The following is a 26,081-nucleotide window of genomic DNA, read 5'->3' on the forward strand; positions in this document are numbered from 1 at the left end:
GGAGCTATAGTCCATAGCCTCCCAGTAAAACTTTGGAAATGTATTTTGTGGTAAAATCTTTTTTGAATAGGTTTTATTGATGCCTTCTGTTATTACATCATAAGTTACTTTTGAAATTGCATCTCCTTTCCCCTCTCCAGACTGAAACTTCTTTTACAACAAAGAAAAACAATCAAGCAAAAATATTCAATTACTATGAGTGAGTCTGATAATGTTTACAACATTCCTCCATGGTAGTTCCCCTCTCCTCAAGAAGGGTTGCATGCTTCACCATCTGTGAGTGGTTTTGGTTTTTTTTTTTTTTTTTGGAACATCATTGATCTTTTAGTTACTCAGAGTTTAGTTTCCCCAAAAATGATTTCATTATTGTTGTCACAGTGTATATTGTACCTTTGGTTCCACTTATTTCATTCTGCATCAGTTCACATAAATCATCCCCTGTTTCTCTGAATTTATCATGTTAGGCATTTTTAAATATATAGTAATATTCCAGTACTTTTAAACAAATATATATTTATATAGCACCATTTTGAGAATTCTCTGCTAAACCACCCTGACTGATGTCGTGCTAGAAAAAATAATGCAGTTTTCTAAAAACCAAAATCAAATAGTCCCAAATAAACCATCTTAATTCATATCATGCTAAGATGAATAATCTAGCAATAAAGAGGGTGACAAAGATCATATGCTAATATGTGTGGATGAGTTCAGGGAAGGTTTGGTTTTTTTTGAAAAACACTAAGTGAGACCTGATTATATTTACAGACTAATGGGAAGAAACCAGCAATATAATTAATAATAATAGCTCATATTCTTACAATTCTTTAAAGTTTGTAAAGTTCAGTACATTCTCATTTGAGGTAATAAAATAGAAAGATTAAAGATGCATGAGGGAGATGGGATGATTAGTGGAACAAGGCAACTGAGAAGAAAGAAAAAGAGAAGAAAAATAAAATGAAGCAATTACAATGGGCAATGAGAAAACAAAGCTATCACTGCAGATAATATGATGGTATACTTAGAAAATCCTAGATAATCAATTAAAAACTATTTGAAATAAACAAATTTAGCAAAGTTGAAGAATATAAAATAAATCCACATAAATCATCAGCATTTCTATATGTTATTAGGAAAGCACAGCAGCAGAAGATAGAAGGAGAAATTCCATTTAAAATAAATATCGACAACACAAAACATTTGGGAGTCTACTTGCCAAGACAAACCCAGGAACTATATGAACACAATTATAAAACACTTTTCATACAAATAAAGTCAGATCTAAATAATTGGAAAAATATGAGTTGCTTATGGGTAGGGAGAGCTACTATAAGAAAAATGACAATTCTACCTAAATGGATTTACTTCTTCAGTGCCATACCAGTCAAACTACCAAAAAAGTATTTGATAGAACTAGACAAGTCATAAAATTCATCTTGAAGAAGAAAAGGTAAAAAATATAAAGGGAAGTAATGAAAAAAAAGCCAAGGAAGGTAGTTTAGCTCTACCAGATCTAAAACTATATTATAAAGTGGAAGTCATCAAAATTATTTGGTACTAAGAAATAGAGAGGAAGGTCAATGAAATAGAATAAGTATGCAAGATGTAGTAGTCAGTGACTATTGTAATCTAGTGTTTGATAAACCCAAAAGACTTCAACTTCTGGGATAAGGCATCACTATATAACAAAAACTTCTGGGAAAACTGGAAAATAGGCATAGACCAACATGTTATGCTACATACCAAGATAAGGTCAAAATGGGCACATGATTTAGAAATGCAAAGCCATGAGCAAATCAGGAGATCAAGGAATAGTTTACCTGTCAGGCATATGGAGAAGGTACAAATTTATGACCCAACAAGGGATAGAGAACATTATGAAATGCAAATGGATAGTTTTGATTACATTAAATTAAAAAGTTTTTGCACAAGCAAAGCCAATGCAACCAAGATTAAAGGGAAAGTAGAAATCTGGGAAGAAATGTTTATTGCCAGTGTCTCTGATAAAGGCATCATTTCTAAAATACATAGAGAGCTGAGTCAGATTTATGAGAATGCAAGCTGTTCTCGAATTGATAGTCAAATAATATCAATAGGAAGTTTTCTGATGAAGAAATTTAAGCTATTTATAGTCATTTGCTCTTTGTGGCCATAAGCCCTTTGTGATCAGGCAACACGTCTATTCCCTTTTGTACATGACAGTCCTCCAATACTTGGAGATGAGTCATGTTTCCTCTAAGTATACTCATTTCTCTAGGGCAGCTAGGTGGTGCAGAGGATAGAGCACCAGTGCAGGAATCAGGAGGATCTGAGTTCAAATCTCACCTCAGACACTTGGCACTCACTAGCTGTGTGACCTTGGACAAGTCACTTAATCTCAATTGCCTTACCCTGGGTCATCTCCAGTCATCCTGATGAATATCTAGTCACTGGATTCAGATGGCTCTGGAGAAGTGAGGCTGGTGACCTGCACAGCCCTCCCTCATTCAAAACAAGTCATGTCATTCTTTCTCTGATGCCATGGTCTTCTTCGACAATGAAGGACAAACACACACATATTTGAAAAAATACTCTAAATTACTATTGATTTAAGAAATGCAAATTAAAAGAACTCTGAGGTGCTACCCCATACCTAACAGATTGGATAATATGACACAAAAGAAAAACGATAAAAGGTAGAGATATGGGGAAATTGGAAGATCAGTTCATTGTTGGTGGAGTTGCGACCTGATTTAAACATTCTGAAGTACAATTTGGAATTATGCCCAAAGGGCTATAAAACTGTACATACCCTTTGATCCACCAGTACTCCTACTAGATCTATATCCCAAAGATATAAAAACAAGAAAAAGATCCATATGTACAAAAATATTTATAGTAGCAATTTTTGTAGTAGCACAAAATTGGAAATTGAAGGAATGCTCATCAGTTTGATGAATAACTGAACAAATTGTAGTATACATGAATGTGATGGAATGCTATTATGCTATAAGAAATGAGGAGCAGATGGATTTCAGAAAAACCTGGAAAGACTTGCATGAACTGATGCTGAGTGAAGTGAGCAGAACCAGGAGAACATTGTGCACAGTAACAGCCACAGTGTGAGATGACTGACTGATAAACTTGGCTCTTCTCAACAATAAAATGATCTAAGACAATTTCATAAAGATATATGATGGGAAAGGCTGCCCACATACAGAGAAAAAAACTGCGGAGTCTGAAAGCAGATCAAAGCATACTATTTTCACTTTTTTTCCTTTCTTGTGGTTCTTTCTTTTGTTCTGATTCTTCTTTCACAACATGACTATGATGGAGATATGTTTGATATGATTGTATATATATAACCCATATCAGATGACTTGCCATCTTGTGGAGGGGTGATGGGAAGGAGAAAAAATTTGGAAATCAAAATCTTATTAAGGTGAATGTTGAAAACTATCTTTATATGTACTTAGAAAAAATAAAATACTATTAATTGTGGGGGAAGAAAGAAAGAAAGAAAGAAAGAGAAGGATCAATGTTACTGGTGGAAGTACTAGCTTTGGGAAGGAGAAGGGCCACTTCATCCTTCATTCCAATCCAGGAAAGGATTTTTTTCTTTTGCATTGTGAGACAACTGGTGTTAATTGACTTGCCCAAATTGACATAGACAATCAGTCAGCTGTCTGAAACTGGATTTGAACTCAGGTTGTCCTGACTCCAGGACTGATGCTCTATGCATTGCACCACCTAGTTGGCCTCAGGAAAGAATTTCAAAATTGGGAAGAATGGAGAGAGTTGAAGGAATTCATGTTGGATGCCCTTACATTTTTCAGTAAAATAAAATACAAAAGATGGAGTTCAGGACTTCAGGAGAGAAGTAAATGTTAAAAATAATCCCTGAAGAAGTAGGAGAGTCAGAAATGAATAAAAGCTCTGCCATACAGCATTGAGGATCCATTTGTGGTTAAGTAGAAATGTATATTTCTCTTACAGGATTACTTTCAAGAAAGTGCTTTTTAAGCCTTAAAGCACTAGACAAATGTACTTTTCATATATTTTGAATAGATCATCTTATCACAATTTTGTAATTTTTCCCTCTTGTTTTCTGAAAAATAGGAGTGATATAGGAATGGAGGTAGATTATATGACTATCGGGAAAATATATTTAATATGACTGTATATGTAGAGCCTGTATTAGATTACACACTGTCTTGGGGAGGGAAGAAGAGAGGGAAGGAAAGAAAATTGAAAACTCAAAAGCTTATGGAAATGAATGTTGAAAACTAAAAGTAAATAAGTATTTTTAAAAGAGAATAATTTAAAATTGAGAAGACAGAAGGCTGAAAGAAAAGGATTCGAAGTTAGAAGAGAGACCACTAATGAAGAGATGACTGACTATATGTTTAAAAACTGATAGTTTTTAGCTAGGGATAGTAAAATCAGAAGAAAGTACTTAGACTGAAAAAAGTAAGAAGGGATCAAGGGATAAGAGGAAAGAATGAGGGTAAAGGAAAGGTGGGAGTAATAAGAGAATAAGGGAGATAGAAAGACAGGAGTTCCTAAGGGTGATGGCATGGGCAGAGATGGAGAGAAAAGCTATGACCCATTGAGAAAGGTTGGAGGGTGTCTAAGAGGGTGGTAGATGACAACAATAAGGATCACTAAGAGATGATAAAGTTGTATGACTTGAAATTCAAATCAGAACTTATTGAATAACAATGGGCAAGGGGTCTGAAAGTTCCAGTGAGGAAAAAAATAATTTACCAACTCTACTTCCAGACTCTGTGAGATAGGTTGTAGGAAATGGACCCACCAGTAGTACAGCAAGTGATTACATTTTAGTTAACTCATGGAAATGAAAAACTGTAGGAGAAAAAGAGATGGAGAATCTGCCACCCCTTTCTTTAACAGACCAGAGTTCCAAAGAGCACATAGCAGAAGGAGTTAGTAGGAGGAGGGGAGACTAGAGATGGTGTAAGTTCGGGATAAGTAGAAATGCAGAGTGCAGAGAAAGGTAGCAGGTTTGCATAGGTTGTGGGTCTAGGTGACAGAGATTGGAGCAGCAGGACATTGGAGACTGAGCTAGAGGGAAAGGAGTACCAAGCCAAGAGAGCTAGGTTTCAGAACCAAAAGTCAACAATATGCATGTTTCTGACTTGTAACATTTTAGAGCTTGACATCTAGTTAGTGTGTGTGTGTGTGTGTGTGTGTATGTGTGTGCGTATGTGTGAAATTAAATAAGACCTCTGAGAATCAGGGTAGAAATCAGGAAACTGTGATCATTCCCATAAAGAGGTGGAGTACTTTGCCCCAGTTTTTGGAGAAGAAAGTTCAAGGAAAATACATTTTCAGCACATTCTTCAGACATGGAAATCTCATGAAACTCAAAATTGAAGGTGGTAGGTGGGAGGGGAGTGCTCTGGGGGATTATTGTTGGCATGGTATTGAATTTACAAACTCTGAATGAAAAGGATTTGGGATTTGGTCACCTCATGCTTCTTCCATCCCCCACTTGTAAAACTTTGGGATGACAGGCATGTATTTTCTGGGCTGTTTACCCAGACAGCATCTCCATTTGCATTTATGGTTTCCTTTGGGTAAATCATCGTTGATCACATGGACTAAGTCCCTAAGGAAATTCTCAGGATCCTTGAGGGCTTGAGTCTAGCCTTGGTAATCAGGAGACTGAGCCGCAATGGCACTTGTGGTCTGATAATTCTCAGAGGGGTAGTGTTTAGCTGATCTTGGTAATTTCAAATTCCAAGGGCCCCAAGCCCCTAGTTTTATAACTTTTTATAACTCTTCACAGAACACTCTTCAGTATGAAGTTTACTACTGAGTTCACAGCTTCCAAAGTTTATTATTAGTACACTCCACAAATCTCTGAAGGCTCATGAAGGCCACACACTGCCTTCCCAGAATACAATTTTCTAAGAGAAATCTTTGTTTCTGAGGAGAAACCTGTTTTCAATCTATAAATACACAATGTTATGGGTCCCATTTTCCAAGTCACTAGCCAGGATCAGCCTTTGCTACCCTATTTTCTGAGGGAAGTGACTGTTTCTGGTCAGAATTGCATATTCAGTGTATGTCATCCAGAAGTATAATGGGCAGTGAGAAGTCAGCATCCTAGCACTGCAGAAGTCTAAGATGAAAAATTGAGATGCATATGCTTACTGGCACTTGACCTATTTTAATTCTGATTGTATCTAAAGAAGAAAAAAACAAGACTTGGGAAGAAATTACTAGATCTTGCTTTGGAGACAAAGTACTCAAAGTTTTAGTCCTAAACTTTCTTTTGAATGCAGACCCTTTGATTTTTTGGAACACAAGATACATTAGTTAATCCATTCAAAGCCTACAATTTCTAGATATTATCAAACAGCATCATATAGTCAGAAGTGTTGGACTCAAAGCAAGGAAATCTGGCATTGATGGCAAATCACTTAAATTTTATTTATGTTTGTTTCATTCTCCTCATTTGTAAAATGAAAGTGTTGAACTAGATAATCTCCAAGGTCTCCTCAATTTGTAAAATTCTGCTCTGTGATCTGTATGCAAACTGAAAAGTATTTTTTTTTAAAAAAAATATCATTTATCTCTACTCTTTTTCATTTATCGTTTATCTATCTATCCATCTATCCATCCATCTATCTATCCATCTATCTATCTATCTATCCATCTATCTATCCATCTATCTATCTATCTATCTATCTATCTATCTATCTATCTATCTATCTATCTATCATCTATCTATCTACCTATCATCAATCTCAGTGAGTTTTCCACATGACACTTCAATTTTATAGATTTTTGGAAGCAATTACATTTAAAAATTAATTTTGTAGTTTTTATTTATGTACTTGGTTATTTACAAGTATGGCCAATGGCTTTTCCTATGCAATGAAAAACACAGTTAGTAAGGAAATCAAATTCATCAAATATTTGTGTGGTAAACGTAATAGCAAACGATCAGGGGACTGTTCTGTGCTTCCAGTCCTCTATTAATAACCTTTCTTTCTAGCCTCCTCCTACCTCCAGCTGCTTTAATTTTTAATAGCCTATATTATTAGATTATACATTTTCTCTTACTATCCCAACTTCATCTGATTTCCTGAACCCCTCATCCCTAGCCACATATTCCTAGGCTAAATATACTTCACAGAGCTATAAAGCATCGGAGGCCAGTTTTGAACTCAAGGCTTCCTGACTCCAGGCACAGCCCTGCTCCACCTAGCCGTCTCTCATTCCATTACTGTTTCACTCTTTTCCAGTCATGCATCTTCATGGTGTTATCTTTTACATAGCTTTAGCCCAGTTATTCAGAAGAGAACTTCTCCTCTTAATATTTTTATTCTGAACTGAGATTCAGAACTCCCCCACCAGCCCCTTTCCAAAGTAATAACTTTAAATTTAGTTTTTCTTTTGAAGGACATTGCTGGTAATGAGATTGAATTGCCTCTCCTCCATCTTGGTCAGGCCCCACCCAACCCTGGAAGGAATTTAATCTAAGGTGGAGAAGCCCATGATGTTCTACTCAAGCGTGAGTGGAGACGGATCCTTTTGTCTAGATAGTCTGAGGCTGATATTTCTGGGAGCATTCTTGTATAAAGATATTTTCTCTGTCTAGGGGTGACATGATGTCTGCCCCTGTTGGAAGGGTATATAAACTGTCAGCCCACATCCACAATTGTCTTTGGTCTAAGAGAGATGACCAAATGACCATCCTTTTGTTAATAACCTTCTGAGCTTGGTTGGTTGGTTGTTGTCCTTTGTTTCCGAAGAGCACCAAAATGACATCACCATGATAAAGTAAAGTTTCAGGGTGTCTGACTGTGGCTGATCAGACCAACATGAGCTTGGAAGGCTCTTCCACAGGTTAGGCACAGATAGTCCATGTGAATATTTGGGGTGGACACTCAATTTGCTCATCTACGTTTACTTTGTGTGTCTCAATTCTGCTTTGCTCATAGAGCACAGCATGCTTTCTGATGTGGGCATGTCATGCTGAGTGGTTCTGTGTCAGTGTCTTCCATGTTGCACAGTCAAATCCAAAGTTCCTGAGAGAGACTTTGAGAGTGTGTGATGCCTTTTCATTCATGCATAAATTGGATTTCAGTGAGGCAGAGTTGCACAAAGTTGTCAGCCTCACTCTCTCCTCCAGAGCCATTATAGTCCAGTGGCAAGAAAGAGGTAAGATGGCTGGAGATGGCTCAGGCTGCAGTGAATGACCTTGATGTCTTCAGTATCTAACCAAGCTCTAAGTGCTCCACATCACCTGCTTCAGCTGCCTTCATGGCCATTGGAACAAATTGTTCTCATCCGCCCATTCCACCAGAGGAAGTCTTCACATGCTTGGGGTAGACACCCCCCTAACTCACCAATGTATTTGAGATCCCTTGATTACCCTCAACCTGGTTTGGCCCATCTGCTGAAATGGTTTACCAGGGTGTGGCCACCACACATGCTGAAGCTTCTTGGAGCCACAGGTGAGAGTTGGGGGGAACAGGTGAACACTGAAGGTGGAAAGAGCCCTGAAAAGGGCTCAGCAGCCATCACACCAAGGTACCGGTCCTTCCTGAACACACCCTACACCCTGCTGAGCTTATTAATAAAAGGATTAAATTACCCAGAAACTATGTCTCTTGAACTTTTAAAAATATCACAGGACCCTAGAAATAGTTAATGTGACATCTCAATGTAATCGGTTGGGTGAACCATTAATCATTTTCAATTGGCCCCCTTATAGTTTTAATTAGTTATTAAGCTGTTTTTATCTGATCTGATGTGAATTCAACGAATCAGCCACAGGCTAATAATAACATGCAGAAGGACATAGCATGTATTCTTTGTTGTGGTTTTTATTATTGTTGGGCAGTCGTTTTAGTCATGCCCAGGATACTGGAGTAGTTTGCCATTTCCTTGTCCAACTCATTTACAGCGATGAAACTGAGCAAACAGGCCCAAGTGAGTTGCCCAGGGTCATGCTGCTAGTAAGTATCTGACGCCAGACTTGAACTCAGTAACATGATCTTCCTAACACCAGGCCCAGCACTCTATCAACTATGCCATCTAGCTGCATGTTTTTTTTTTTTTTTTTTGGCTGGGATGTAGGATCTGTGTTCCTATTCCCTATTCCTGAGTAACAGTTTTGAGGATGCTAAATGTCAGGTGTTATTAATTTTGTAATCACATTAAAAATTAATGACTTTACTGTGAGATTGCTACAAATTCACCATATATTCCTCTATAGTGGATTTATAGAAAAACATGGACAAAAAACCATGGGCAATAAAGTCTGGTCTCATTGAGGAACCACCCACACTGATGAGATAACTGCTCTTCTGAAGTACAATCTCATTTATCTTTATAGAATGTAGGATCTTTGAGAATAAGGAATATTTTATTTTTGTCTTATATTACTAGTTATTTATATATAGTTAATTATATCAATAATTAGCACATAAAATATGTTTGACAGATGCTTATTGAATAATTGATTGTCTTAGTTTCTTAGGGAGAGCCTCAATCATCAAACAAAATTTCTAATTTGCTATTACTAATTTTTCCCCATTCATTTATGCTCATAGAACGATGCTTCAATACTTCAAGGATCTGTTATTGCATTTATAGCACCTTTTGCCCTTCACTGCAAATCTGGGGAATATTCAGTAGGAACTTCATTCATCCACATGGAAATTTGTTGTGGTCCTGCTTTTTGGAATATATGCTTGAGGAGCCTGTCCTCCCCTTCCCTTACAATCCCCCATTTAAAATCACAAATCAGTATCTTCCCATTGCTTTCTGTTGGTCATGATGACTCAGGGATTTGTAGTATGTGGTGCAAGAAGTCTTTTAACTGGATGCTGAGCTGGCACTCTGTGGACCTATGATGGAGACTATGAATATGCCATCATAGTTCTGAGTCACAAAATATAACAGACTCTCCATATAGAAGGCAGAAGAGAAACATTTATTCAAACACCAGAAAGCCAAATCCCAACACCAGAAAGCCAAATACATCATAGTAACCAAGAAGTCAATACATATTAGCATTGTTGTGGATACCAGCATTCCTAAACCTTCCACTCCCCTCTTATCCCTTCCAACCCCTGCTGGTGCCTTCCCACAAGTAAATACTCACAATCCTAGCTGTCTACCTGCCTGTATCCTCTCTCTTCCTCCACTCTAACTACTCTCATCAACTTCTTCCCAATTCTCTTCCACCCTTCCTGTTCCACCCATTCAGCAAGCTCCTCCTACCACATGTGACTTAGGCTTCTATGTGATTTAAGGGTGGGAAAGATTTTTAAATTAAGCAAAAATACATTACCAACACATTTGGCCCCAAGATCTTTCTTATTCATTACATAGGTCAATGGGGCAACTGATGTCAATAGAACTTTACAATAATACAACAGGGATAATAAAATAAGTACATAAAATAATATCTCAGGGTGGGACTTGAGCATAAGGACCCCATCATTCTACCCTCGAACAAATGGAGCCTAAAATCTTGGTGTAAGAATCAAAGGTCTCTTCTTCTACAGCTACTTCCTGCTGAAATTGGATGTAGAGCTGTCCCTGCCCCAAGAGGTCCCATTCAAAGGGTCAGTTTTTTAGCTAGCATCTGGAGCTTGGTTGACCCCAAGACCAGGAATGGCACATCAGTAGAAGATAGGGGGTAATATCCAGCTTAAGCGATCAGGCATCTACAGGTGGAGGGTGTGCAGGAAACAGATCTAGCAAACAAATTTAACAGGCAAAAAGCCAAAAAGTAAAAAAGGAGACTCTAATCAGAAGCAGGGTAGATATATGGTCAGCTCTGCTTCTGGAGCCCATGAACTCACTATCATTGCCTCTTTCAAGTAGAACATATGAGTTAAAGGTACAATTTGGTAATCTCTAAAAGCTTGCTGTACAAAAGGATTCTGACTAATACCTAAGAATTTCAACGATGCCATCTATTGATATACCTTTGGCCCCTATGTCACTGATTCTCATCATCCAAGATATTAATGATTCTCCCATCCTTTGGGTGAACTTACACAAAATATCTATGACCTCCTGTTGAGTAAAATCCTCAGTTATCTCCCTGGTTCTCCTGCTTCCATCTTCATATTAGGCATACTTCTGCCCAGGAAACCTGTTCCTCTAACATTGCTTCATTTTCCTCCTCTGACTTTGTTACATTTTCCTCCCACATAGTCTCCTGGTAGTTGCCATGGTAACTAGGCTTGGCTTGTGCAAAGGTTGAATGCACCCTCCTTTTGCCCTCCTTTTGCTTCATCTTCTGAGCTAAATGGACAGTTTTATCTTCTACCACCTGAGACCCTCCAGGTTGCTCTTTTAAAGGAGGGCCTGAACCCTGAGAATTCTTATGTAGACTAGCTAATTCTTTTTTCATCTGATTTTTTTCTTTCAGTAGTTCATCACTGCTTTTACATGTAATATGGTAACCTATTAATAAAATCCAGCCTCTCCTACACACTCCTTCCCTGGTTTTATTGATATTCCTTGCAAACATCTTTCCAAAACTCTACATTCTCCCTTCTGTAACCTTGGTTGCCAGTTTTTACAGGGTCTGGTGCTTTTAGCCCATTCCCTTACTAGGAAGGGATAAGGAAAATCCTCCCATCCTGGGATATCCATTTCTTCCTCTAAAGCCCTTCTGCCTCCAAATAGAAATTTTAATCCCTATGATCCTGTTTGTGATACCAAATCTATTGCCAAAGCAACATTCACAGCACTGCTGGCAGCTATGAATGTGCTGGCATAGTTCTGAATCACAAAATATAACAGACTCTCCATACAGAAGGCAAGAAAAAAAACTTTTATTCAAATACCAGAAAATTGAATCCCAGCAGCAGAAAGCCAAATCCATCATAGTAATCAAGAAGTTAATACACATTATCACAGCAGGGGGCAATGCCATTCTCAAGCCTTCCTCTCCTTGCCCACCCCAATGCTGGGGCCTTCCCACAAGCAAACACTCACAAAGCTAGTTGTGCCTGACTGTGTACTCTCTCCTCCATTCTAACTGCTTTCACCAACTTCCTCCCAGTTCTGCTTTACCCTTCCTGTTATACCCGTTCAGCAAGGTCTTCCCACAGCATGTAACTTAGGCTTCTATGTGATTTAAGCAGGTCACATGGGCCTATTAATGAGTGGAAAAAATCCTCAAATTAAGCAAAAATATATTAACAATACAACATACTAAAGGGGCAATCCATATTTTTCAGCCCTTTCTCATTTTTGGACAGTTTTTCTCTGTTACCATTTCTGCTGCAACTGCTCCTAATAATTACTCTTCTGCTGTTTGACAGGAAACAGAAAATACCAGCTGCCTTTCAAATCTCACAAGCCCTTGTAAAAAAAGAAAGAAGGCAAAAGTGAGGTAGCTGCATCCTAGACACAGGTATGCCTAGCTGGCTTGTAGTTGGGGTGGAGAGTGCATCCAATTACCATAACCTCTGGAGAGTTCGGTCCTTACAAGTCAAGGTCAATAGGAAGAAGAGGCCTGAATAGTGGAGATCCACAAAATAGTATACATAGAGTTTCAGCTGATCAACAAGAAAGTCAGAGGCTATCTGTTCTGCCCTGAAGTATGTGTGCGTGTGTGTGTGTGTGTGTGTGTGTGTGTGTGTGTGTGTGTGTGTGTGTGTGTGTGTGTGTGTGTGTGTAGGAACAGTGAGAAGAGACATACCTCTCCACTGAGCTTGCCAGGAAGTAGGCCCATCCTAAACTGCCATGTGTTTGTACTTGATGGGAAGGTCAAATCCAAATGAGTATGCACCAAGGACAATGGGGAGGGTAGAGGTAAGGAGGAGGTTGGTAGGCATTGGTAGGCGTTTCTCCTCTACTGACACAGATTGCAGCCATTTAGTAGATGGCATTTGAGATTTTCAGTGGCCAAAAAGAGTGAATTACTATTAAATCACCCTGGTGATGAATCCTTCTGAACTTAGTGAGAGGTTGGTCCTCAGACAATAGACACATGATCCTTTACCTTGTGTGTATTTGAAGGCTTTTTAGAGAAAGCCTCTGAGATTCTTCCAGCTTAAGACCTATGATCGTGCCTGTCAGAACGTGCATTGCACCAGCATACCTATCAATAACCCAAAGACACCCAAACACCACCACAAAGCATCAGAACAGGACTTCAGCAGAGGGTCGGAGAACAAGAAAAGTTAGATGTTGATATGACATGATGTCTGCTTTGCATGATTCAATCCCATAAACGTTGAAGAGCAATGACATGATTTGCTCATCTATCAAAATGCGCTAACTTTTATAAGCAAATGGCTAAACTAACTGCATTCATCTGGAATGCTGATGTTGAATTTGCTGTTAACCATCTTACCTAATACGGTAAACCACATAGATCTGGTCCCTTAAGCTGGGCTGGGAAAATGATTCCAGATTACATTCCTACTGCCAGAAGGCTCTGTCAAACCACAAGTAAAGGCTTACATTCATCAATAATGTGTTGCAGATCCAAGATGAAACGTGATCAGGATACACAAGAAAAATGTGTATACGATGCTTTTAAATTGTAGTGTTTCATTAGCAACCATCTACTGCCAAAGATTACTCAGGATGTTACCCTAAAAGGAGCTGTAATTTTACTTTCTAATAGAACAACAAATATGGAGATTTACATGTACATGAATAAATATATATATTTGTATTTTAAGGTAGAAGGCATAATTTTAAATATTTAATGAAATTAGAAATGAATTAGTCTGAGGCATATTGGCAGACCACAAATATAGTGTGTAAAGAGGTGAAGGTTAGCCAGGCCCCCACTATGGAAATAAGTAGATAGGAGCTGAAGTCAAAACAGGATCCATCCCAAACCTCCATAGTAGCCAGTAAGGAATTGTTTTGGAAAGTTCATAGTATGATTGAAGCAGGCGAAAAGACACATTTGTTAGAATATTCTATTAGAGCTATGAATGAACACATGAAGTAGGCAGGAAGATTGCTCCTGATGGGAATGGAAAATAAAAAAGGAAGCAAAGCAAAAGTTACCAACTCCTTTCAGTCTCTTGCATCCGGTTCCCCTGGTTTTCATGGACCATGATCAGAATCATGACAATAAGAAGGAGTTGAAAAAAAAAATCCTTACTCTCAGTCAAATAAAAGTTTAGACAGAAAAAAAGAGATCAAGATCTAACACCTGAGTGTTTCTTTATGTAGCTGAAGGTCTGCATCATAAAAACAGCTAAGACAGTTTCTGGACAATTCTGGACAAGCCCCTCTTCTTATAAGAAATGGGGCAAATTAAAAATCTAGATCAGTGCATGTCAGAAGAGAATGGAAATACCCAGACAAGTAGTGCAGAAAGCAATAGAGCCTCACAGCAGAGTTCAGGATGGTATCCAGAAGACATTGATGGCTTTGTAACATTATAGATATAGGTATCCTAGCTACATATATATGTATATTCACAATATCAGTACCTCTTAACACATCTTCTCTGATGTTATCTTCCCCAAGTACATGTCCTTCAAAATGTGTTTCCTGTTCATACATGTTTCTGGTATGTGTCTTCCATCATTAGTAGTGTAGTAACCAGTAGGAGAATATATTCTTATGTATATTGAGGGAACAAGGATTCACCATCCTATTTAATTAAATATATTTGCTTTGAATTAATGCATTCTCTGGTTAACCTAGTTGGGGCCATAGTTTGAACATGTTTTTCTAGGAGCACATTATGAGGAAGCCTTCAGATCTTATATAAAGAGAATCAAGTCAAGTCAACAAGCATAGTACTTCCAGACGCAGAGCTAAGCTCTGAGAATGTGAAGAAAGGAAAAGCAAGAGCAGTCCCTGTTGTCAGAGAGCACACACTCTAATGGGTGAAAAAACAAACACATAATTACATATAAATAAGCTATACATATGAGATAAATTGGAAGTAATCAGTAGAGAGAAGTCAGTAGTATTAAGTGGGTTTAGAGAATTGTATTGTATTGGCGAGATTGTATGTTACATTAGTGGGATATTGTATACGATGGAATTTAGTCAGGTCTTGAAACAAAACAGAGAAGCCAAGAGGCAGAGATGGGAAGAGAGAACAAAAGAAGAGAAAATACTTAAGTTTGGGAGATGGGATTTCTTATTCAAGGAATGGCAAGGAGGACAGTACTACTGGATCGTGCACTATGTGGAGGGGTATAAGGTGCAAGGAGAACATAAAGAACATATAGTTCCTCATGTTGAAGCTAAGGAAACTGAGATCCAGAGAAGTTAAGTGATTTGCTTAAGGTCACACAAGTAGCAAGCATCAAAAGTGAGATTTGAATTTAGGTTCTCTGATTCCAGAGTCACACTTTTTCAGCTGTACCATTCTGCATATCAGGAGCCACCTAAGGGTATCCTAAGGGATCAGGTATGTCTTCCAGATTGAAACAGAACAGTATGAGTTACAATGAAAGGATTACTGTGGATATAGTCCAGAAAAACCAGTCATACCTCTGTCAAAAGCTGGGACACAGGCAGGACAAACTCTTCCAGCAACTAATGCATTCAGATTTGAGCCAAACTTCCTGGCACCTCAATATGTGCATGTGTGAAGAATGTGCGTGCACACCCCTAGACAAAGAACATGTTTGGAAAAGTAATAGCACTTTTAATGTTGTATACTCTGAAATGTTTCTCTTGAGTCATCATGTGTGGATTCCCTGTGACCCTCCATGGCTTTAGTTTGGTCAAAAAGTGGGTAAGGATTAGAGGTAGGGTAGAGGAAAAAGTCAACTTATCATCACTTCAACAAGCAGTCTAAACATCTGAATACATAATGCCGGCAAAGTAGGGCAAAATTCCACCCAATGAAAGTAGACGTAAAACATGAAATAGCCTTCCTACTAAGATCAAAAGTTTTATAAGCAAGCCCTCTAAGAAGACTCAAAGGAATAAAGATATTTAGCCACACAGGAGAAATAGGTAGTTGGTAGATGAAAAACTTGTGATCTACAAGTATTGAGAAATTTTTTAAATTTTGTTTGCTTTTGTTTTCTATAAAGCATGGCTCTATAACCCCATAGACAGGAGAACAAACTTAAATACATACGGAATTTAGGACAATGCAACTAAAAGCTTCCTATCAACTGGAGTTAGAAGATGAATAGTGCTGTACTGACTCCATCACATAGTAGTTGGCATGGTTGCATTTGGTTTAAAAAAAACAAAGAAAAAAAACCCATCAGTTTTAGTCAGGCCAGTCTATGTAGCATCCTGACAAGCAGAGACCTAGTCTTTTCCACTCAAACAACTCTTTTTGAGAGGCAGTTTGTTGTGGTTGATAAAGAACTAGACACGTGCTGAGGAACATCAGAGTTCAAATTCTTCTTCAGGCTCATATTAGCTTTTCTGGCCTTGGGCAAATCATTTAATCTCTCTCAGACTCATTTTCCTCATTCTCAAAATAGGTGAATGAATGAATGAAAAAAGCATTTATTAAGCAGTATGTTGCAAGCACTGTATTAGGGGATAGGGATATAAATAGAAAAGCAAAATATAAAATCTCTGTTCTCAAGGATTTCACACTATAAGGATACCAATATATAAAAGAATGTCCAATGACAGGACAGATGGAAAGTCCAACTAGTTCTTTGGACATGTTGTTGGGCCAGATGACCATGCCCAAGAATGTGGAGGGGATAGGAGCAAAGCAGATGGTGAGGCCAGATGAATTTTAGTACACATTGAGAGAGGTGTTGGGAGAATAAAAAAGAGATGGTACATGTAAAACATTTCGCAAATGTTAGAGCTCTATGAATGTTAATTATTATTTTAAGTTACTATCAGGTAGAGTGATGAGTGAAAATTAATGAAGCATATCTCCAGGTATAAAGAGAAATACCATTTTCATTTTCCAAATCAATCAATCGACAAACATTTATTAAGTATCTACTATGTGCCAGATACTATGGATACAAAGATACAGGGGAAGAAAGCAAAATCCATCCATGCACTATGACCTATAAATTAGAAAATATAAGATAAATACCAAGTAGATAGAAAGTAAACCCAAAGGGAATGGAAGTAGCAGTTGGGGAACTAGCAAAGGCCTCCTGGAGGAGGCTGATCTGGACCTCAGGCTCCCAACCATGTATTCTAAGAGTTGGAGGTGAGAGCATTCTAGTATAAAAACTAGGAGATGAGAGTTGGACTGTCATGTAAGATGAACATCATAGAGTTCATAAAGAGGAACAGGAATGAGAAGAGTGGCAAAGCAGGAAAGACGCAGGTTATAAAAACTGTTAAATGCCAAACAAAAGACTTTATATTGTATCCTGGAGGTAATAACTTTTGGAATTTATTGGGAGAGTCAGAGTAGGTTAATGTGGCCAGACCTAAGCTTCAGCAAAATCACTTTGGCAACAGGATGGGGGACAAATCATAGTGGAAAAAGGCTTCACTAGGCAGACTAATCAAAAAGTTGTTGGAGTAGTTCATCTGAGACATGTTGAAAACCTGAATGAGGTTGGTGGCTGCTAGAGCGGTGAGAAGGGATGTTGTAAAGAAATTACAAGATTGGGCAAATGATAGGATATGTGTTTTGATGGGAGCTGTGTGGTGTTGAGAAGCAAACATGTACTCACAGCAAGAAAACCTGGATTTGTGTCCCAGTTTATTTTTTTTTTTCATTTTTCACATTTTTTTTTTAATTTAACTTTTAACATTCATTTTAACAAAATTTTGGGTTCCAAATTTTCTCCCCTTTTGTCCCCTCCCCCCCCAAAACACCGAGCATTCTAATTGCCCCTATCACCAATCTCCTCTCTCTTCTATTATCCCTCTCTGCCCTTGTCTCCATCTTCTCTTTTGTCTTGTAGGGCCAGATAACTTTCTATACGCCTTTACTTGTATTTCTTATCTCCTAGTGGCAAGAACAGTACTTGACAGTTGTTCCTAAAACTTTGAGTTCCAACTTCTTTACCTCCCTCCCTCCCCACCCCTTCCCTTTGGAAGGCAAGCAATTCAATATAGGCCATATCTGTGTAGTTTTGCAAATGACTTCCATAATAGTTGTGTTGTATAAGACTATATTTCCCTCCATCCTATCCTGTCCCCCATTACTTCTATTCTCTCTTTTGATCCTGTCCCTCCCCATGAGTGTCGACCTCAAATTGCTTCCTCCTCCCCATGCCCTCCCTTCTATCATCCCCCCCACCCTGCTTATCCCCTTATCCCCCTGTTTCCTGTATAGGTTTTCATACCAAAATGAGTGTGCATTTTATTCCTTCCTTTAGTGGAATGTGATGAGAGTAGACTTCATGTTTTTCTCTCACCTCCCCTCTTTATCCCTCCACTAATAAGTCTTTTGCTTGCCTCTTTTATGAGACATAATTTGCCCCATTCCATTTCTCCCTTTCTCCTCCCAATATATTTCTCTCTCACTGCTTGATTTCATTTTTTTAAGATATGATCCCATCCTCTTCAATTCACTCTATGCACTCTGTCTCTATGTATGTGTGTGTGTGTGCATGTGTGTGTGTGTAATCCCACCTAGTACCCAGATACTGAATAATTTCAAGAGTTACAAATATTGTCTTTCCATGTAGGAATGTAAACAGTTCAACTTTAGCAGGTCCCTTATGACTTCTCTTTGCTGTTTACCTTTTCATGCTTCTCTTCATTCTTGTGTTTGAAAGTCAAATTTTCTTTTCAGCTCTGGTCTTTTAATCAAGAATGCTTGAAAGTCCTCTATTTCATTGAAAGACCAATTTTTCCCCTGAAGTATTATATTCAGTTTTACTGGGTAGGTGATTCTTGGTTTTAGTCCTAGTTCCTTTGACTTCTGGAATATCCTATTCCATGCCCTTTGATCCCTTAATGTAGAGGCTGCTAGATCTTTTGTTATCCTGATTGTATTTCCACAATACTTGAATTGATTCTTTCTAGCTGCTTGCAATATTTTCTCCTTGGCCAGGGAACTCTGGAATTTGGCCACAATGTTCCTAGGAGTGTCTCTTTTAGGATCTCTTTCAGGAGGTGATTGGTGGATTCTTTCAATATTTATTTTGCCCCCTGGTTCTAGAATCTCAGGGCAATTTTCCTTGATAATTTCATGAAAGATGATGTCTAGGCTCTTTTTTTGATCAAGGCTTTCAGGTAGTCCCATAAATTTTAAATTGCCTCTCCTAGATCTATTTTCCAGGTCAGTTGTTTTTCCAATGAGATATTTCACATTATCTTCCATTTTGTCATTCTTTTGGTTTTGTTCTGTGATTTCTTGGTTTCTCATCAAGTCATTAGCCTCCATCTGTTCCATTCTAATTTTGAAAGAACTATTTTCTTCAGTGAGCTTTTGAACCTCCTTTTCCATTTGGCTAATTCTGCTTTTGAAAGCATTCTTCTCCTCATTGGCTTTTTGAACCTCTTTTGCCAATTGAGTTAGCCTATTTTTCAAGGTGTTATTTTCTTCAGCATTTTTTGGGTCTCCTTTAGCAGGGTGCTGACCTGCTGTTCATGCTTTACCTGCATGTCTCTCATTTCTCTTCCCAGCTTTTCCTCCTCCTCTCTAACTTGATTTTCAAAATCCTTTTTGAGCTCTTCCATGGCCTGAGTCCATAGAGTGGGCTGGGATACAGAAGCCTTGACTTCTGTGTCTTTCCCTGATAGTAAACATTGTTCTTCCTCATCAGAAAGGAAGGGAGGAAATGCCTGTTGACCAAGAAAGTAACCTTCTATAGTCTTATTTCTTTTCCCTTTTCTGGGCATTTTCCCAGCCAATGACTTGACTTCTGAATAATCTCTTCACACCCACTTCACCTCCAGATCCTCCCAGCCAGTGCTTGGGATGTGAGATTCAAATGCTGCTTCCCAGCCTCAGGGCTTCTGGGGGGGCAGGGCTGCTATTCAGTGTGAGATCAAGTTCAGGTGCTCAGGTGGGGGCAGGACTGCCTCACAGGCTCAGTTCCCTCAGGGGGTTTATGCAGACACCTTCAACAATGGATCCAGGCTCCTGCCAGTTTGAGGAGCCCTGGTCTGCTCCCACTTCCACTGCTGCCTCCCAAGGGGGCCTGAGTTATGGGGGTACCCCACTCCCCTCTCGACCCGCCAAAGAGACCTTCTCACCGACCCTCGCCACCTGTGGGTGAAGGGACCCACATGGCCACTCAAGATTCCATCCCCAAAGCCTCCTCGGATCTGCTCCTCTTGGTGCTGCATGGCTACAGCAGGACTGGGCTGGACTCCGCGTCTGCAGCGCGATGTACCTTTTGCAAGAGGTTTGCAGGGCTCTCTGGAACAGAAATCTCCTCTGCTCCACTGTTCTGTGGCCTCTGCTGCTCCAGAATTCGCCGGGAGTTCTTTTTTACAGATGTTCTATGGGCTGTGGGTTCTGAGGTATGTGTATGTGCGTCTTTCTACTCCGCCATCTTGGCTCCGCCCCTGTCCCAGTTCTTATACTTGTTTAGTTATATGACTCTGAGCAGCTCAATTAATCCCTCAGAGCTCCACTGTCCTCATATATAAAATGAGGATAGTACTTGTACTTCCTAACTTTTAGGGTTATTTTGAATAAAATGCTTTGTAAACGTTAGAACAATGAATCAGTAGACACTCACTCAATTTCTACTGGGTAGATATTGAGATAAGTACATTGAGATAAGTACAAGGAATAGAAAAACAAACAAACAAGAAAATGAAGGAGCTTACATTCAATTAAAGAAGACAGGATATACACATATTGTTGCATTTTTCCTTTGTTCTGGAAGAGGGCCATGGCATCAAGATGATGACATGAATTACAGTTGACTTTGATTTGAGTGAGGGAGGGTTGGGCAAGGTCACCAACCTCACTTTCTTCTCCAGAGTCATCTGGGTCCAGTGACCTGATATTTATCAGGACAACTGGAGATGGGGCAAGTTGCTATGGGAGACCCTGGCCCTTTTAGGCTAAGGTCTTATCATATTCTCTGAGTGAGATACACACATTCAATGAATAGGCTTCTTTAAGTACTAATTCAAGGGATGACCCCTTTAATAAAAAAAAAAATCAATCTGGGAAGGGAAGATCCTCAGGGTTCCTGGGTAAAAGAAAAACAGTTACTGTTTAGTATTTACATTCACTCTGTGCTAGATGGGTGGGAACCTGTTCAGTCCATGAGCTCCAGAGTGAACTGGGTTGTAGATGAGGTCTTTGAGCAAGAAATCTAGCCAGTAAACCCAAAGGAAAAAAAAGGCGGCTTTTGGCCATGGAAGACATACACATGTAAATATATATAAAACACAAGTACACTTTTTGAGGGGAGAAGTAGAGCACTAAAAGCAAGGGGGTTAAGAAAAACTTCATGTAAAAGATGGTGCTTTAATTGAGCTTTGAAGCAAACTGGCATTCTAAAAGATGATGGTGAGATGGAAGTGCATTCCAGATGTAGGGAGCAGATGGTGCAAAGGTATGGAGATGGGAGATGGAAAGTCCTTTCAAGAAATAGGCCTAGACCTGTGGGGCTGGATCATGGAGCACACCACATGTAGAATAGTAGAATATATTTCCATACTGCAAGGGTAAAAGAGGGCCAGGATATGGAGAATTTTAAATGTCAAATAAAGACCTGGATATATGACCCTGGAGATAATAAGGATTCATTGGAATTTGATTGTGGGAGTGACATGGTTAGACCTATGCTTTTAGAAAATCATTTTGAAAGTTTGGTGGAGAGATACTCATTAGAAGGTTATTTGAATATATCAGACTGGAAGTGATGAGGGCTTGAAATGTACTGGTGACAATATGAGTAGAGAGAAGAGAGCTATACAAGAGATGTTATAGAGGAAAAAAATGATAATATTTGCTCACTGATTGGATATATGAGGTGAGTGAGAGAAATGACGTTGAGTTTGTCAACTTGGGGGACAGTAAGGATGGTGGTGTCCTCAAAAATAATAATAGAGAAGTTCAGAGGGGAGGAAGGTTTTGGGGAAAAGATAATGAGGTCTGTTTGGGGCAAATTAAGTTTGAGATGCCTATGGAGCATCCACATTGAAATGGTAGATATTTCCATTCAGAGAAAGACTGATAAATAGAAATAAGTATAGAATAATTTTACATATATATGTGTGTATATATATTGTATGTATAGTTTATATATGTATATATCTACATATATCTACATATGTACATACCCATTATATGTGTATGCATATATATATATATATATATGTATAGAGAGAGAGAGAGAGAGAGAGAGAGAGAGAGAGAGAGAGAGAGAGTAGCCATCTTTAGGGTGGGGGAGTGAGGGAAGATAAAAAGAAAAAAGACATTTACATGGTAACTTTGTTGTATATTTGAAGGGAATGGCAAGCTGTACATGGTAGATTTTCAATTTAGTGTACAGTCATCTTTTTTTATTGCACTGTGTTATGGAAATGCTTATTTTGTTTCATGAATTGAAAATAAAAAACTTTTTTATGTGTTGTCTGAGAGTAAAAAAAAAATCATTTGGCTATTTGAAATGTATAAGTGACTCCACAGAGATGAAGGTTTTGGGGGGTTTTTTAATGGCTTTGCCCTTTCTCTGACTCAAACTTTCAAAGAACAGCCCTCTTCTTGGAGTGAAAAAGTATGATTAGATTCTTTTCCATCATCATAGCACCGATTTGCACCAGAATAATTCTGTGAATAAGGACATACTAAAGAAAGTAAGCTCTGTGAAGCCAAGAACTATTAAATTATTTTCTTTGAGCTCCAAGCACAGTACTTTGCATACAGGAAGCACTAAATAAATAACAGTATGAATTCTATAATGATCTGGTACAAAAAAAATATCCATCATATTCTATATAAGGCTTAAAATTCCATCTTTGTCTTTGGTCAAGTCAGCAGCCAAATGTTTTGGGAGACTTGACTTCCAACTTTCTGTCACCACTGTCAAGTCAGTTACCTTCTCTGTTTCTCAACTTCTTTATCTGTGAAGCAAAAGGTTTGGATAGGATGATGTCCAAAGACTGTCTCAGTTCTAACATTCTATGGTTCTGTGACTATGAATAACTTTAGTTGAGTGTCCAGACTTTAAGACACTACATATGTAGGAATATAATTTTTCTTCAAAAGAATTGAGATCATATTTTTTTCTAACTCAATTCTTTCCTCTTGAAGTTCTGAAGTTACACAGAACTTACATAATTTCTAACTAGACCCAGATGAATGCATATCTTTTCTGTTTGAATAAATGAGAAACTATTTATTTATATATTAATAGTTCCTCTACAGGTCTTCTCAGTTGCCTTATTGTGACAAGAGAGACCCCAGGTACTCAACAAGCTGAAAAGATCTTGAAGGACCCAATGATAGACTACATTTCTAACATCTGAGTTGTTGTGTTCATCCTTCATTTTTGAAGAAGACCATGATATCAGAGAAATGATTACATGATTTGCACTTGACTTTATTTTGAGTGAGGGAGAGCTGTGCAAGGTCACCAACCTCACTTTCTCCTCCTGAGCCGTCTGGGTCCAGTGACCAGATATTCATCAGGTTGACTAGAGATGGCTCAGGATGCAGTAGGAGACCTTGGCCTTCTTAGGCTGGCCTTTCCAGGTACTCATTTAAAGGAAGTTAATACCCATTGGGTGAATAGGCTGCTTTAAGAAGTAGTCAGGGAATGGCCAGGTTGTGTTTGTCCTGGACAAAGGATGAAGAACAAACACAACATTTCAGTATTAGCCTAGAATAATGTGAAAAATCTTGTGAAAGAAGCTTGACCATCAGGTGTTGAATTTTTTTTGGCTACTACAACTCAGGAAGGCCATTTAAGGTATGACATCAATGGAAAGAATGCATATACAGGTGAATCATGAATCCCTTGACATTTTGAAGCTACCTTAACAATCAGCATTGTATATTACTTGTTGGGAATGGTATATGGCATTGTTACACAAATACGTGAGAAAATTAAAGTGCAAAATAACTGTTTTATGGAAAATACTTAAGAAAAGAGCACTAAGTTTGGAGTCAGAGCATCTGGGTTCTAATCTTGATTCCACTTTTTACTACTTATGTGACCTGAGATAAGTTACTTTTCCTCCTTTGGCCTCGGCACTCTCACTTATAAAATGAGCATGCTGGTCTTAAGGATCTCTAGAAGACCTTTCATTTCTAAATCTTATGATTAAAAAAAAAGTTTACAATGAGCAATTAAGTAACTTACCAGCATTTTAAGTGGAACAGTTAATTCATTTTCTCCCAAAATGTGGTAAGTCAAAACTTAGGGTTCACCCTTCAGACTGTGGCTGCATGATGCCAACACATCTGGATTAAAGATGAAAAGTTCAGTCAATAATTCAGATGTTCTATTACACTATGCCAAACATCCAGACATTTGAAAACATCCATATGATTGATTGGGTTTTTCACTTTTCATCTGGTTGTTTGGCACTGTGTAGTCAAAGCCTTAGTCAGAATAATTTTAATTTGATGCTTGGATCACATATTACAATGAGGAAAACATTTTCCAAAGAGTTAGTTAAAAATGATTTTAAAAAATATGCATACTACCATTAAGGGCATTTGGTGACTTTTGTCCTAGGTCTGACCTCAGGTTAAGATCAGAAAAGGGAAAGCATAATTTACTATTGCCCAATCATTAATTAAATAATCAAAGAATCAGAACCTCTGGTTAGGGGGTAGGGGCACTAGGTATGGGTAAAATCCTAGTGTTTTAGAGCTAGAAGAACCTTAGGGTTATATAAGAAAATAAGAAATCCAATGGAACTCATGCCCCATTTTATAGATAAAGAATTTGAGCCTCAGAAAAGTTGTATCATAAGATACAACTCAGCTAATGACTGAGATCTGGGACTAGAATTTATATCCTCTTACAGTCCTTTTTGTTTAACATTGAGTAAACATCTAGTAAGGCTTTACATGGACTGAAATTCTCTTCTGTTAGGCAACTGTGGATGTTTCATAAGGTTGGTTAAGTTGCCCAATGCTATCTTCGCCAGGTACTCTCCTTCAGGAATGAGAACCAGAGGCAAGCTCAGTTGTTTATCTTAATTCATATATGAAGTACTAAAGAAAATTTGATCTTTTGTCTATCACTACTATTCATTCTACCCTAAAATACACTAAGGGTAGGAGGTGGGCATTGTACAACCAACCAAGCCACAGATTATGACTAAGACTACTTTCTGCCTCATTGCCTGAAAGTATTCTAACATGTAGATATGGTCCATTATCTGTCTTTAGGCAGTTTTGTACTTAGCATCTTAGAGATAATTTCTTTAAAAACCTGTAATAATGATTGTAGCATACTTTAGCAAAGGAAGGAGTTCACTTTAGTATCAGGCAACCTAACCAAGGGAACTTCTCCTTGATTACCATAGTACAGGTAAAGCTAGAACCCAATGTGAAAAACCCTTTTCCATAGGAAATCTTTTTAAAAGACCAAAACAAAATTCTCTTTAATAGTATTTTTTAAAATTTCAGCTTATTATTTCCATTGTTAAGTGGAATCATATTTGTTATTATTAAATAACTGAGCCACAACTGGTAAGTAGTTAGACAACTGTGCATAAATGGAAATATGACATTTCTCTTAGAAGGACTTCCAAGTGCAATTTTACATCAATTCTGATCTGGCAAGTATTCTGGAGGAATAAGAAGAAAGCACTGTATAATTTTTTTTAAAAAAATCCTTCCTGGGTAGTATATATAATTAAGGAGAAAACATGCCGTGATGGTCTATCTTTCAGAATGAGTTCATCTCTTGAATATGCATGATGTAATATTCAAATCTCTGAAGCACATCCACCTTTTCTGTTCTTCCCTATCCACTGACATTCCTTTCTTTCTTCCCTTTCATCCTCTAGAACTAGTACAGACATGAATATGGAAATCGTCTATGGAGTTTGAAAGAGCAAGCATTTCAAGTCATTTTACAATAATATCTTCCCAGGATATTTTTCTATAGTATAATATATTATCTGAATTTTATTAACATATATTAATCTTTCCAGCTCATTTCCTATTTTCTTGCTCAAAGTCTAATCTAGAAAATTATTTGCTACAAATAAAAACAATTTAACTCCAGGTACTGGATGCAAATTAATTTTTAAAAAAACCTAATTGTCAGCTTTCG

General features: G+C 38.1%; 1 long non-coding RNA gene across 1 annotated transcript in view; it reads right to left on the reverse strand.

The window, feature by feature from the left end:
- LOC140526423 (uncharacterized) overlaps positions 1-26,081 on the reverse strand; it is a 180,491-nt gene that overhangs the window by 53,349 nt on the left and 101,061 nt on the right. The gene's annotated exons all lie outside the window — the stretch shown is intronic.

This window comes from Notamacropus eugenii, chromosome 2, assembly GCF_028372415.1.
Source record: "Notamacropus eugenii isolate mMacEug1 chromosome 2, mMacEug1.pri_v2, whole genome shotgun sequence".
Lineage (NCBI taxonomy): Eukaryota > Metazoa > Chordata > Mammalia > Diprotodontia > Macropodidae > Notamacropus > Notamacropus eugenii.